Source organism: Thalia democratica, chromosome 5 (assembly GCF_965202585.1).
Source record: "Thalia democratica chromosome 5, ktThaDemo2.hap1.1, whole genome shotgun sequence".
Lineage (NCBI taxonomy): Eukaryota > Metazoa > Chordata > Thaliacea > Salpida > Salpidae > Thalia > Thalia democratica.
Genome location: NC_139169.1, coordinates 26,580,532 through 26,596,295, shown reverse-complemented (window position 1 = coordinate 26,596,295; position 15,764 = coordinate 26,580,532).

Genomic DNA, 15,764 nt, shown 5'->3' with positions numbered 1-15,764 from the left:
TTTAAGTTTCTTTAATTATTTATACATGTTTTTAAGTAAAAAAACTTTTTGAAATGTCTGTTTGTTTTTATTAATTTTATTATTTTTTATTTTATCAAAAATTAAAGTAAAAGCATAATTATGTTATACATTTTTAAATGCAAGAAATAATTCAATATTTTTAGTTTATCTTTTTTGAAAGTTTTATAACTTTTGTCAAGTTATATTTACATTTAGTTGTATTAAAAATTGTAGTTTACTTTAAATCAAACAATAGAAAGTTCTCAACTTAATAAAAATATATAAACTATAAAATAAAGTATTTTAAATTTAGTGAGATGAATATTATATTAATAATTTATTAGTGCTTTAGTTTTTATTTTTTATAAAATATAGTGTTTGTTTCACCTAAAAAGTAACTTTTTGAAAAACAGAGTATCTTTACAATACTTTTTCAAATAAAAAAATACTACGCAAAGTTTTAAAGGTTTTTGTCGCAGAAATTAATTTTTTATTAAGCAATTTTGAACCGTTAAAAAAAAACAATACTTTCTTCACTGACAGGTGTAGAGACATTTTAAATTGGTTAAAATTCATATTTTTTCTCATTTCAATTCAACAGTAAAAGTTATCAAATAAAGTTAAAGCTAATTTTTTGTTTGTATGATCAGCTGCCATTATATTTATTTTAATATAGCATTTGTAACACTCTTGCATTTTTGCTATTTCTGGAAACTAATGTTGTTACCAATTTTTTTATTCTTTAATATAACAAGTAAGCTGAAGTTATTAATGATATTTGTTAAATATATACAAACTCAATTTACGCACTAAAATAAAACTATTTGATGATAACATGATTTATAATGTGTGTGTTTGTAAAGTTTGTAATATTTCACTTTAAAAACTTAAATATTTTTGGTCATCTAATGCAATAAGCATTGAAACAATTGTAAGTAATATTTGAAAAGTTTATTATAATTTTAATAATATTTAGCTATGCAACAAAAGTTATTAAATGTATTAATAAATACATTGAATATTTTATATATGCATATAATTGTTTTACAAAATAAACTTTTTTTTTTGTTTACAGTTGTTCTAACTCGTAAAGGCGTCTTTTCAAAGAAATTTAAGTTTTATTGGTAAAATTTTATAAAAGTTTGCATAAATACACATTATGACGTATCAGATAAAATCGGTCAATTTTTTTGTAAAATCTCTTTTGTTCAAGTAAAGTTCTGTATTTTTTGTTTTATTTTTTTTTTCAGTGTCTACTTGTACAAAACTTTTTTCAAAAGTAAACTGATCTACTTAATTAATACGTCATAATATGTTCTTTTATAAACTTTTGCCAATAAAACTTAACTAGTTTTGAATACACGCTTTTGGCGATAAAATAACTTTAAGCAACATTAAAAGTTTTTTATTAAAAACAAGTAGTTATCTCCGCAACAAAAATTACTTGAAAAACTTTGACGATTGTAAATCAAAAAAACAATTCTTATATGCTCATAATTATGTTTATTTGATACTTAAGTATCTGCAGTATCAAGTTTAAAATAGCGTTGTTACTAATAACTTTTTCAAACTAAATAAGATCGGAATCATGAATTTTTTGTTGATCTGGTTGATTTCCTGAAAACTTTAATTAAATACTTAGTCATAGAGTTTTTTATTATGATTTGGTTTAAAATTCACTGTTTCTCTGATACTTTTCACAGTTTAGATTGTTAAATTTAAAATTATTGTTAAAAGTGACACTATAAATGGCACAGTATTAACAAAATCACAGTGGTTAAAAGTTAGAGTAAGTTAATTAAATATTCTTAAATCATTTAAAAAGCATTTACTTAAGTATTTGTAGAAACAAATGTAAACTAATTAAAGTTAGGATGAAAAACACTCTGAAAATCAGTTTAAGTAAGCATTAAAGATTTTATACTGTACTAACTATATCTGTTTAAATTATATAATACTATAAAACAATTCAAAATGAATTTATTCGATTATAGCTCTTAAAACTATTGACTATATTAGTATATATAAAATACTTGTAGCAACCATTAACGAATGACAATTGTAGAAGAAGATAGCAAACAATTACTTAACAAAAGACGTGATACTTCAAACAAATGTCTACATAATTACATACATACCGTTCTTATTCAAATAACATCTTGGCTCTTTCTCATCTTTTATTTCTCTTTCACGTGAACACACACTCACTTGATATATAATTCTATATCCTAAGTTAATACATAGTTTTAATTAATTTTAATAAATATATTCTTATACATGTCACTTTTCATTCTCCAACATGGTTTTTGTCTCTTAGTAAACTATATATTTTTCATGTTCCTTTATGAGTAAAGTTCCAAGTTAAATTGAAAATCTGTACTCCAATAACACATAACTGTGCTTTTTTAGCTACTACGATAGATCGGTGAGAGGATTTTTTACTGAAGGTTTATAATTAGCACATAACCACCTTGTTGTTTTATGTTTTACAAATTAAAAATATATTAAACGCAAACTCGTAATTTATCATAAATTTAAAACATCTGAATATTTTTTTTTATTTTAACACCCGACTGCTCTTTTCAAAGGCAATGTTTAATTACTTATATAGTATGTGATGTATATGAAGTTTAAGTTGTGGTGTTTTTATGTACGGTGCTGTAACTTAATTATCGGTCAGGGCTTTGAAGGCTTAATAACAATTTTAGTTTTTGTGCTGTGATGTTTTTAAAATTTTATTTGTTATTATAAGTTGTATCTAATTTTACTTATGTTATAATTCATATTTAACCAGTATAAACCTTTTATAAGTATATATTATCTTAAGTTTTTATATCTTTAATTACCTTAAACTGTCTTTAATTCAATAATTAAGGTTGTTGTTTTACTTTTTTTTTATTTACAACAGATATCTTATTAAATATTGAGAGTAGTAGTAAAAAGAATAATAATTAAAGTGCCTTACTACTTATCAAATATAAAGAATAAACTATTTAGTTTATAGTGCAAAGTAAATGACTTGTTTTGATGTTAATGTATAAGAGCGTTATTTGTTTTTGATATGCACACTTATATATATCTAATTAAGCTTATTTTCTTTCCCTACAATATATTTTACAGAGCTGCGTTTAAGTGTATTAACCTGTTAACACATAGAAACATGTTTTAGTGTAATAAAGTAAGAGTATTGTTTTAGTTTGTTATTATTGTATATTTCAGTGAGCATATTTAGCTAGGGTCTTTATTAACAAACGCTTAAATTTATATTTTAGAACAGTTCAGATATGGAGCTTAATTACTTCTTATTTGTTTATAGTCTTTAATTTAAAAGCTTGTCGTTAGAACTAAAGTAATTTAAGATATTTTAAATTACAACAAAACAACTTTTTAAAAGTCAGTAATTATATTTGGAATTTGTTAAACCTCATTGAACTCTCACACTGGTTTCGACTTAAGATAATGAGATATAATATATATACATATTTTTTTATAATGACAGTGGACATACGACATTTTTTACAGTTGCTAATAGTTTTATTTAAAACTCAAAAAATTGAATGTAAAGAAAGAAATACGAGCCTATATAGTTTTGTTCGAACAAAAAGTTTATAAAATTATTTGTAATAAGATGTTTTTTTAAACTATGATAAATTTTTGGATTGTTATAAGTTAAAAGCATTATAGTTTCAATATATAGTTTCTTGGTTAAAAGTTATATAACAACCTTTACCTTGGTACCAACCGATTTTCTAAAAACAACCCAAATGCAGAATATATGGAATTTAAAATTGCGTCCTTGAAGTTTTAAGCTGATTTGTATACATGTTGCTAATTATCACACAAACTCATTGTGAACAATTTAAAACGATTAAAAGAAAGTTTATGGTGGCATTTCTTGCTTTTTGGAAAAAGTACATGAAGTTCAGGTGAACTTAAAAAAATTGATACAATTTACATAAAATCAAGAAATGCCTGCAAAAAACTTTTTTTTAGTCGTTCTAAATTGTTCACAATGTGTTTGTGTGAGAATTGGCCACATGTAAAAAATTTCAGCCTAAAACACCAAGGTCGGTTTTTTTGGGACCAATACATTTTGCATTTGGATGGTTTTTAGGATATCGGTTAGTGCCAAGGTGAAAGCTATTTTAAATCATCTAAAATCTTGCACAGGGTGTTTTTTATGATATTTCCGAAACATAAAGAGTTTATTATACTGGAAGCACTTGATAGCTGGGTAAATTTCAATATTGAAGAAAGAAGTAAATTTGCACAACAACTTTTGCTAAAAATGTTGCATATCATGTTGCTAGATTATAATTTAAATAATCTTATGAAAACGAATGTGAGCTGGAGTATAAGTAAAGAATGTATTACATTAGTTGAAAAATTTCATACTAGTATTTGTGGTGCATTGAGATATCACTACTTTCTCCAAATAATGTTCTGACCTTTGATATCCTCTAACGTGATGATGAAACATAAATAGTCGGAAGGCCAAACGTGAAACAACTTAGGGCGGGAAAATTTCAATTTTATTTAATTAATGAAAATACTCAATTAACTACTCATTTAGATAAAATACTATTCTAGGTGTACTTTCTTTTACTATGTCTAATAATTCATTTTATTCATTAAATGTTGAACCTTAGACCTTTTAATTTTTTTCTTTTAATTTTTAAAACAATTGATGATAATGTAATTTTAACATTTGGTTTAGGGGCCAGATTTACATGTTTGCGGTTAGCAGTTAATGTTTATGTTTTACAATTTGGCACAGATATAGTCTGTTAATGAGTATGTAGTACGTACACATGTAGGTATATACGACGTAGCAGGGGCGTCGCGTGGGATGTTGCACTGCCGCAATTGCACCACCTTAAAATTTTGTATGAAAAAATTAACTATTTTCTTAGTTTTTAGAACAAAATTTCTTAAAAAACTCAAATTTAGACAACGACCATTTTGCTCACTACACTGCCGCTGATGACTACCACAAATGAGCTCAAAAAAGCAAATTTCTTCAAGAATTACCACAAAATCAATATCTTAGAAAAGTAAGCGAAGTTAAAGATTTCCTAAAACAGTACAGGCTTAACTATTATTCCACAAGCTGTTGTAAACAAAAAATGAAAACAAAGCTAAGCAGAGCAGGGGCGACTTGATCACCGGTAAAAAGCAACTCGAGCAGAAGCAACTTGAGCAGAAGCAGCTCGAGTAGGGGCAATTCAAGCAGAGGCGATTCGAGCAGAAGCAATTCCAGCAGAAGCAACTAGATCAAAAGCAAATCGAGCAGAAGCAAGTCGATCAAGGACAACTCGAGTAGAGGCAAATCGATCATCGGCTACTCGAATTTTTTTCTGCACCACCTAGGAAAAGTGCCTCGCGACGCCACTGATATGTAGTAAATAAGTTGTTATAAACTTTGTAAATCAAATTATTAGGTTCTTTCATAGATTAAGTATACTGTTTTTAAAAATACGCTGTACCTAAGTAGTACATACACACATATAAGTAAGCTATAAGTTGTAAAAACTAAATAATTTATATAAATTTTTGTGTTTACGTTTACCAGTGTTAGTTAAACATTTTTAACTACTTGCAGAAGATAGTTTTTAAATATACTTTTATGATAAATATTATACTCAACTGTTACTAGAATACTCGATAAATTTTTGATAAATGAGACTACCGCATTATGACGCAACAATATAAAAAAAGTTCAAATATTTAACGTTAGAAAAAGCATTAAAAGAAAAGTTCGTATAAATAATGAAAATTATTTAAATTTTTCTTTTTATTTTATGCGGACAAATTAAAAAGAAATTAGTTTATGTAGAAGTAGCATAAATTTAAAACTGTTATCTTTCATACAACGTTATAGTGAAACTAGTCTGTTGTGTGTTCTAATTAAGTGAAAATTAAGTTTAGTTATGACTTAGAAGTACAAGTACATTTATTCGTACATCCAAGTCTTAACTAAGTAGGGGCTGACCAGTATACAAGGAGGCCGTGTATAAATAATTAAAAAGAAACTAAGGACAGGCCGCAGGAGATGAAAGGTGCCTTTGTTCTTTTTTTCAAATCTTGTCCGCTATTTTAACATTTATCAATCAAACTCATCAACATAGAACCACTCAGTCAATAATTGAGCAACTATAAACCGATATTACCGTGTGGCATTCAATGTTTATACATCTGTAAGTTAGATCATATAAGCTTAAGGTTGTTTCAAAGATAATTTTTCCCAGTACTTACTTTTTTTAGCCTTTCTTTAGTTCTGACAGCTACTAATATTTCTAAAGAACGATTATTTTACCAGTTCGGAACTACAAAGTGAGTGGGAACCAATCAGGAGAAGTTTACGCATCGATGTTGTTTGATGATCGTTACCAGGCAGGGTGGTACGAACAACTCTATTACTTGGACATCTGTGAGGGCAAGCAGCTTGATGATGGCAAACTTTATGGGAAAGAGGCTTTGGGAGTTTTCAGTTGAAAATTAGAAAATTTTATTCAACACTTAGTATTTAGTTGTAAACTCTGTATATAGCATCATTCGCAGCCCAATCAAGTTTTTCAAACAGTCTAGCAAGACTTTTATTGTAGTCTTTCGCAATAAAAAAATTTAAATTTTCCATAGTGTATAAAAAAGTAGTAAATTTTATTAATTCCAACTTAAACGACGTCTTTTTTAGAAAGTTTTAAGTTTAATTGGCCTAAAAAGAGCTTTAATATATAACCACTATACGTCTTTAAAGCTCTGAAAAATTAAGAAAAGATAAAAAAAAACAAGCAAACAGACGAACATTTTACACTACTTTTCTCAAGTATCAATTTCACAATAAGTTATCATAGCTCCAAATATTGTTCCCCTTAATGTTTATAGAAACTTAAAAAGCCCAAATACAAATTAAGGAACATTTTTCATTTGTTTCATTTAAAGAAATCTAATTTGAGATAATATGTTTATACAGTTTTTCCACAGTATTTTTTTTTTCAGATTTCCACAAAGTATAACAAAAAAAACTAACTGTTTTGAAACGTACTTCGATGCGACTTACTTCGAAAGATCGTATTAAATAAACAATACCAAGTTTCAAGAATAAAAGACTGGTTCTTTCTATTGGGACTTTTTATAAAATTTTAGTCTGATATTTTTTAAAGCTGCTAAGTTAAAATTAGATTTCGTGAACAAACTTCTATTGGGTAAAACTTTGTTTTTAATTAAACAGTTAAGACACAAATAAAAGTTACTGTTTAGTTAAACGCATTGAACTTTTTTTGTAGAACGTTCTGAAAAATAAAGAAGATATATTCTTTTTTAAACGAAGAAGCTTTAGTTAATGTTAAAGTTTTGAAATAGATTTTTTTTAAGTTTTAAAGCAAATAAAAAGAGGTATGTAAAATCACGTTCAACTTTTTAAAATAATTGCTTAAAGATTTAATTACATTTACTTGTTTTTTTAAAAGTTTTCATTCGAGTGATACTGGGAAATGTTTAAAACTTATTGCTTAAAGGTTTAAGACCCTCATCAGACACGTTAGTCATTAAAAAATTAATAAGTAATAGTTTGTAGAAGAAAATCGAAAACAAGTCACAACTATTGTGAGAAATAAGTTTTGAGTTTTTATTGAAAACTAATTTAAAAGTCATGTTTTTGTGTACTAATTCGTTCAGTAATCTTTTTATATGTGTTTACTTATATAATAACTGCTTCATACAACTTTTAATTATTTTTAAGTTTATCCATACCTTTAACTAACCCAAAAATTAATCATTAAGTAAGCAGATTTTTTTGTTGTTTAATTTATTCAATAACAAAATTATTAATTATTCTTTAGACTAGCAAGCTTGTTCTCCAAAGCTTTTAAAAGGTAACAAATATATACTTAATGAAATAAATAAAGCATAATTTTTTCACTGCATTTCACTTGCAATTAGATAAGAAGGCTTGGATTAATAATTTGATAACAGGCTTTTCGAAAATTTATTACAAGCATGTTTAGAAAGTAGTTCAAGAAAATTAAAATGTTTAGTTAATTTTTTTTAACTAGAATAATAAGTCTACTAAGCTAGCATTTTCTATCCATCTCGATCTTATTTGTAAACTCTTTGCTTTATAAAAACTAAATGATAAAAATTTTGGTAATACATTTACTCATTTATCCTGCAATAAAATAATCAATGATTGGACTTTTTGCGAACTTTTATTTACGGAAAACAACTAAAAAATATAACAATGAAAAACTATTAGAACAGAAATATATATTTTTTATAATTGAACAAAACAATTTATACAAAACACTTAAAAAAACTTAGTGTCATTTGAACTGAGAATTAATTCAATTATTAAATTGCAAAAACACAATTACCATCAAAATTCCCAAACCAAAAATCGAAAACACAGCATAAACCACAACAATCAACAAAACTATTCCCGAGTAATACATCAACTTCTTTATACGTTTTAACGCCTCCTCATCAACAAGTACTTTCTTCGAATCAGAACTTGGAGGTTTATCCGGAGTACAATCTTCGATCCGACTTTTTGTTGATGATGTTTTGCCACTACCAGTCTTTAGATCATCAGTTTCAGACGGGTTGTTGACTGTAGACAAAGTTGCCACAGGATCATTTGCGTTCATGCCAGAAGGATATAAAGAAGATTTTTCAATAGGTTTACTATAAGTTGATCCTAATAAGACAGCAGGATTAGCTTCGGCTTCAACTAATTTCTCTTTTTCTTTCAACTCCTGTCCTTTGCTTTTCAACTCGGAAGTGAGAGCATTCTGCCCATCATCAGAATAGTGTGACGCATTAGCGGACTGCAAACAGTTTTTCTTGTTTACCAACGTCGCTTGGCTCTCCACCAACTTGGAATTTTCCGACATTCTAGGGGTTGAAACGGATTTTTGGCGATCAACAATCTCTAGCTTTCTTCGAGACGAATCTTTGGCTCTGGAAACTTCAGCAATTTTTGAACCACCGTTTTCAAACGGCTCGTCTCCGACACTGGGAGAGTTACTAGTTTGCGGGTCGCTACCTTCAGGTTGGTTACTTCCAACATCGGGTGGCGAACCTGAATCGCTACCAGGGCGTCGCATGGGCTGGAGCATAAGAACAGATGGCTGACCTGAAATAATTGGCTAAATTGTTATAGTTTTATAAAAATAAATAAAAAAATATTTTAATTAAACTTTTATTTGTAAACGATTTGTTGTAATAGTAGTAATTTTATTTTGTTAAACTGTTTTTTTAGTACAAATTTAAGGGATTTGTAAATTTTCTCACTTTTGGACGGAAGTTCCACGAGTGGGCATCCACCATCAACAACTGGGTCGTTTTCAGGAGCCGCCTCGTTGTTACCATCGACGTTTTCATCTGTTTTCAGCTGTCCTTCGCTTGACATCGCCAAATTGATTGTGTAACTAAGGGCTGTTAAAATTATTTCAAGTGTTGGTATGTAAAAACTAGAACTCTGTAACAAAGAAGTTAGCTTACATGTTGGAGTTAAGGTAAATAAATGGCTACTGCTGAAATTTTAGTTTAGATAAGAAAAAAACAACCATGTTTTCTATTTAAAGTATTAAACTAATTAAACAGTTCGTACATAAGTCTGAACTGTAAGTATTAAAACTTTGTTCTATATTACATTTCAAAAAGTTGTAAGATGTATAAACTAATACAGGTTTATAAAATTCATTTAAAAATAACAGTACCACAACTAGATTAACTTAATTATACAACTGTTTAGTTTTAAAATCAAAAACTTAATTATAATTTATTATTGTTTCGTTTTTTTATACATTTGATTTTTTCAAAGTAATTAGTTATAAAATTGAGAGAAAATTATTTACTACTGAACACATGCTAAATATGTACATTTTAATCAGTATTTTTTGCAAATATGACCTTTTCAAAATATAGTTCTTTAACAATCTTTATATCAGGCATTAAATTACTTCTTTAAATATAAAATAACTTACACTATTAAGTCAGGTATACTATCAAAATCCACCCGCGTTAAAAATTCACCCATTTTTTTATATATTTTGTTTATTTATTAAATTTATTTTATATGTTTTTTGCATTTATTTATTTATTTTTTTTTTCACTATCACCGTCACTTCTAACCATTACCCTCGATCAGAAAGCGGTTCTCGAATTTGACTGGGTAGATTTTGATCGAGTGGATTTTGAACGTGTCCCATTTAGTCAAGGTATTTGAATAAATACGTCTTTTAGAAATGCCTGTATTTAGAAACTGAGACTAGTTTAAGAAAAACGTTAACGACACTATTGAACTAAAAGTATAGTAGCACTTAAATTTTTGTATGACTTATACTTTCTCTTTTTGTTAAAATACTTTACTTAAATACAAGTTTAAGTTTTTACCTACATTACCGCTTAACTTACAAATATAGCACTAATTTTGTCAGTTTTATAACTTATCAAAAAGTCTAGTATTTAGTAAAACTTTTTCTTATTAGTCACTGTTTTAAAATTTGCTTACGAAAAGTACAGTTTAAGAATATATTATAAATTATTACTTTAGATATTTAGTTTTTAGGTAACCTTTTTATGAATTTTAAATTAAATCTTTTGACTTCAAAGTTTAATAAATTTATTAAGTTCATATATATATACACTTTAAGTTCGTTTATTTTTTTAAACATATACATAAATGAAGAAATTTCAAATAAAAGAAGCACTGTTAATTGTTCCAGGCTTAATGAATTAAACTGTCTCCTGAAACAGTGTTAAGTTTGATAAAATAAAGAATTCATACAAAATTTATAAGTTTAAATATTGTTTACTTTTATTTTAAATTTTACTCTGCCTGTTTTAAAATATAGATGAAACACTGTTGTATCACTTTTAAAATAAAAAAACATGTGAAAAACTAAAAATATTTACGTCTTTAAGCCAATTTAAAATAATATGTATTTTATTTTCAAAACAAGTACTAGCATTTAGAAGCAACCTATGTGTTAGAAAAAAAGTCAAAAACTTTGCGTATGCTAGTTATAATTTATAATTTTCTAATGCTCCATATGTTTCAAATAAGCGTTGTTTTGTGTACATAATATTCAATGAGCAGACGTTTTAATAATTTAAACTAACTAGCAAAAATGCTTGATTCGTTACATAAACTTTTAATACGTTATATTTGCACAATTTTTTGGTTTAAATGTTTTAGATATTCAATATATACTTTTTAAGATTTGAACTTATTTATTGTAACGTTTGCGCTTTTGTTTCTTGTACAGCACTTTTGTTTAACGTACCATTTAAGGTACCGTAATATATAATTATGCGTAAATCTAATGTAGCCAAGTACTTTAATTATGAAAACATATGTGTGTTTATTAAGATTAATTAAGTTTTATATCATAAAAAAGCCTTGTTTAAAAAAAAATGCTTTATAATATTTCTAGTACAGTTACTTATCGCAGATCTACGTACTCGTTTCAAATCACACCCTCGTTTTGTTACGCAATTTAAAGTTCTCTAGTATTTCTTTTTTTAAAACTTTAAAATTTAAAATTTAAATAAAAACAATTTATTTTCAAACTTTTTTAGTCTATTTTAAGAATGTTTGTTAAATATAAAATAACATCATCTTTTAAATCACATCTTGTAAATTTTCTAATAAATTATTGAAAATACTGCCTTTATGTTTCATAAATGAAAGAACTAAGATCTCTAGTTAGCAATTCAATAATAGCTGTTAAGTTTGCTTTTCTTAAAACTAAAACTAAATCTGCCTGAAAAACAAGTATAAGCAGGGTTATTACTTTTGAATCAAAAAAAAATATCCTAAGCCATAAGCTCTTGTAATGTTTATAATAATTTTTAAACAAACATTTGGAATAAATGAACTTCAAAACAAAAATTCAAGTTATCAACAAAATTGGAGATTTAAAAAAAAAAACATAAAATTGAAACTACAACAAAGAAATTTGATTGAATTAAAGAAAAACATTTAATTAAAGCCTAAAAGGTTCAAAATTTGTTTTTAAACTATCCTGAAAATTTCAGGGATTTACACTGTCCTGAGTTATATTAAATGTGTATGACTCTGCATAATTTACAACAATCTAGTTTGGGTCAACTTAAGTTTAAAATAGAAAAGAGAAATCAAAAGCTGAAAAGTATGTAGCATTATACTTAGAGTAACAATATGACAAAAAAAAAGAGCGTAAAAAAAATTCATACTTTTCAGAAAATTTTTAAACAAAATGTATTTAGAGATTTAACAGAAAAACCAAAACTAGACTACCTTTCGCAAAAAAAAAGCATGCTTAGTAAGATTGTATTTCTAAGAAAAAGTTTGTCAAGGCCAATGTGACGCAACCCTGGAACATTCTGAAACCTAAAGATTAAAGGCTAGATTTAATTTTAATATTTAACTATTTCGATTAAACTAAACAAATACAAAAATGAGACTAACACCTTTTTTGTGTAATCTAAAACTTTTGTACGCCCATAAATGAGTTTTGTTTACCCTAAAAGTTACGTGCACCCCAAAAATATTTTGTGTGCCAGTGTACACCTTAAAAACCACTGCTCTAAAGTTTGTATTTATAAGAATTTATTCATAAGTCATAACTTAAACTTAATTTTCAAACTGTTTTACTCAACAAAAGTTTTTCAAATTCATTTTATATTTGCCCCTTTACAATGAAACTAGTACAGTTTTGAAAGTTTTTGTGATATAAAATATAAAATTAAATGAGTAATCTGTATGTAATAAGTTGCAAATGATAAACACATATGTACTCAAAATAAATTAACAATCACAAAAGAAATACAGCGCTAATTAACTCTCAGCTAACTGTACAAATATTTTAACATCATTAATGTAATGCAAATATCTTAAAAATACAACTTTTAGTATAACTGTTATAAGTATATAAACAAAAATCAGTTAGTTTTAATAAAAAAGTTTTACTGCTAAACTAACGACAGCTAGTTAGTTGAAATCAAATAATCATATATTTCAGTTATTTTTATTTAGTATTAACGATATATTACTTATTTTACTATTAATTATATTTTTACAATAACTTACAGTTATTTTAACTTCTTAACTGCTGTGTTCATTTTTTACACCGTGAATTTAAGCTTTTCTACGAATCATCTTTAAATTTAAATATTTAAAACGAAAATAAAAATCATAAATTAATTATGTAAAGTAAAATCTTTAATTAACTAACAATTTTATCTGGTGCTTAAAATTACATATACAAGTTAAAGTATTAACCTGTTAGATTATGTAAGTATTTTAAACAAACATTTCAGTAATAATTGAAGTCAAGCTAACTCAAAATCAGGATGCTGTCTTTATATTGGTTATCATTTAAAATTAACTTTTAACTAAAAAAAATTTGAGGAACAGTTCAGTAAATTTCCTTGTTTAAACATTATTCTTTATAACTTAAACATTTATAAACGTAAAAGTATTTGGTTCATACGCTGATAGTGTACTTTAAACTTTATGCAACATTTGCAATATAAATCACCAGCTGTCTAAAACAGATTATTGTTTTATGTTTTATTAAACAACATTTTAAAAATATTTTTTATCAGTAAGTTTTTACCACGGTTAATTTTTTTTCCTGTTTAAATCTTTTTATTTTACGAAATCAAAAGAGATTTATTTAAATAAGTTCGTTGTTCGAAATAGTCATCAATAGAAATCGTTTAGTTTAAATTGAAATTTCCTGTTCTATGATTGAATACTAAGTAAATTATTCGAGTGCAAATCAGTTGATTTATTAAACGTTTAAGTGTCATTAAAAGTACTTAATAATTCATTTACTAGGCTTAAAATTAAACGTATGATACCTTTAAAGAAAGTTTCAACAAAAAAACTATTGGATATTTAAAATTTTCCTAACAAATAGTTTTTGTTATTAAATTTAATTAAGAAAATAAAACCTATGTAATAGAAAATTAATTTAGTGTTTCTAAGTTAAAATACTTTGCTATTTTTGAACTTGCTTTTTTTAAGACTAGTTAAAAGTATGTACTCAAGTAAAAAAGAGCTAGACCAGTGCATCAGCAGTTTTTCTGGTCGTCAAAATGTTTTGCGAGATCTTTGCGAGAAGGAAAAAATCAAAGTAACTGCAGATATTAAAAAGGCGGAAGAAGAATTCGAATCAACAAAGAAAGGTTTAAATGAAGACCTAACTGATCTGCTTAAACAAAACAACTTTGACCCAGAAAAATGTCCCACAGATCTTAAATACAGGCTAGAGATGTTAAAAAAGGGCAATAAAGATTGTGAAATTTTAAAAACTTCGCTAGGTTTAAGTCTTACGAAAGATGGCACTGAGCAAACTGTAAATGGTGTTAAAGGGTTGACCATATATAAAGTAAATGATGCCAATAAATCTAATGATACTCATGGTTCAAATTTACTTCTGCTTCATGGGACTGAAGAAAAAAATGTTGAAGGAATTTTAAAAGAAGGTTTCAAGCCCTCTCAAGAAGGTGTGATAGGTTGTGGAGTTTATTTAACCAATGACTTTCTTGCAGCTCAAAATTCTGGTCGTTGTTTAGTGATTGATGGACAATTTGTCAAGGATAGGTGTTACCTTTTTGTGGTTAAAGTAAAGCAAGTTAACAGTTCAAACAAAGATTTAGTTGACAACTCAATGAGCGAAAAGCGATTAAAAATTCAGTCCTCGTTTGTGAAACCTAAGCCAGTTTATGAAAACGGAAAAAAAATTGATAAAACAGAAATAACTTCAATTACAAAAGATAATATGAATAGTTATGATAGTTATGTACCTTTTCTAAACGTTATTGATGAAAATTCACAAAAAGTTAGTTTTGAAAACAGTCCACAAGACTTGTTTGACAGTGAAGAAAGCCGAATTATTCAGGGTACATTTCGACACTATTCTGGAGAGTATAAAAGAGCTGTAGCTCATCACAGTCTTGTCACTCCTTCATTTTTAATAATAGTTGAATATATAGAAAATGTAAGTGACACTGTGAATGACTTCTTATATGACAAATTTAATGTACATAAGTTCACAAGTGTTACTGATCGTTCGATTCAACTTCCAAGCCTAATGATAAAAACCAAAAGTGGTAAAATGACTTTAGAGAATTTTAAAGCTGCTTTTAACAAAGAAATTGCTGCAAATCACCAAAGGAATATTCTTTGGATAAAACATAAGTTTGATATCAGTGTAAAATCCTTCATGCAGCAACTACAATTTAAAGTGAGCCCTTTGTTCACTGCTATTACAAACGATTCTTTAAAGTTCAAAGCAGAAAAATTAGGAACTTCAAGCACAGATTACAATTTTTTATCTAAGGCAATAAGATATACTGAGAAAGAAGCAAAAGTTCTTCACATCTTCAGAATTAACTCTGACGACAAAACTGAGAATGAAAAAAATCAAAACAGCGCCCTCTTCTTTCAAGGAATCAAAGCTCATAAAGTGCTCAACGTCCTCAAGCGTGGTTACCCGAAAGACGAAAAGTCCTTCAGTGAAAATTGCAACAAAGGAGAATGTGCTGAGAATGATTTTCTCTTAAAGAGCTGCTCTTGTTACTGTACTGCTTTTTTGAGTGAAGCTATTCAAAAAGGCGCTAGTCACTGTGAAGTTGATAAGAAAGTTGAAATGTTGTCTTTTGTATTTGTCTCGAGCCGAAGAATCAACCCTCTCAGAAACTGTGTTAACCAAAATAGATAATAGTAAATTGAAAATTAAAAAGGTTGATACGGATAGCAGAAAAAATTA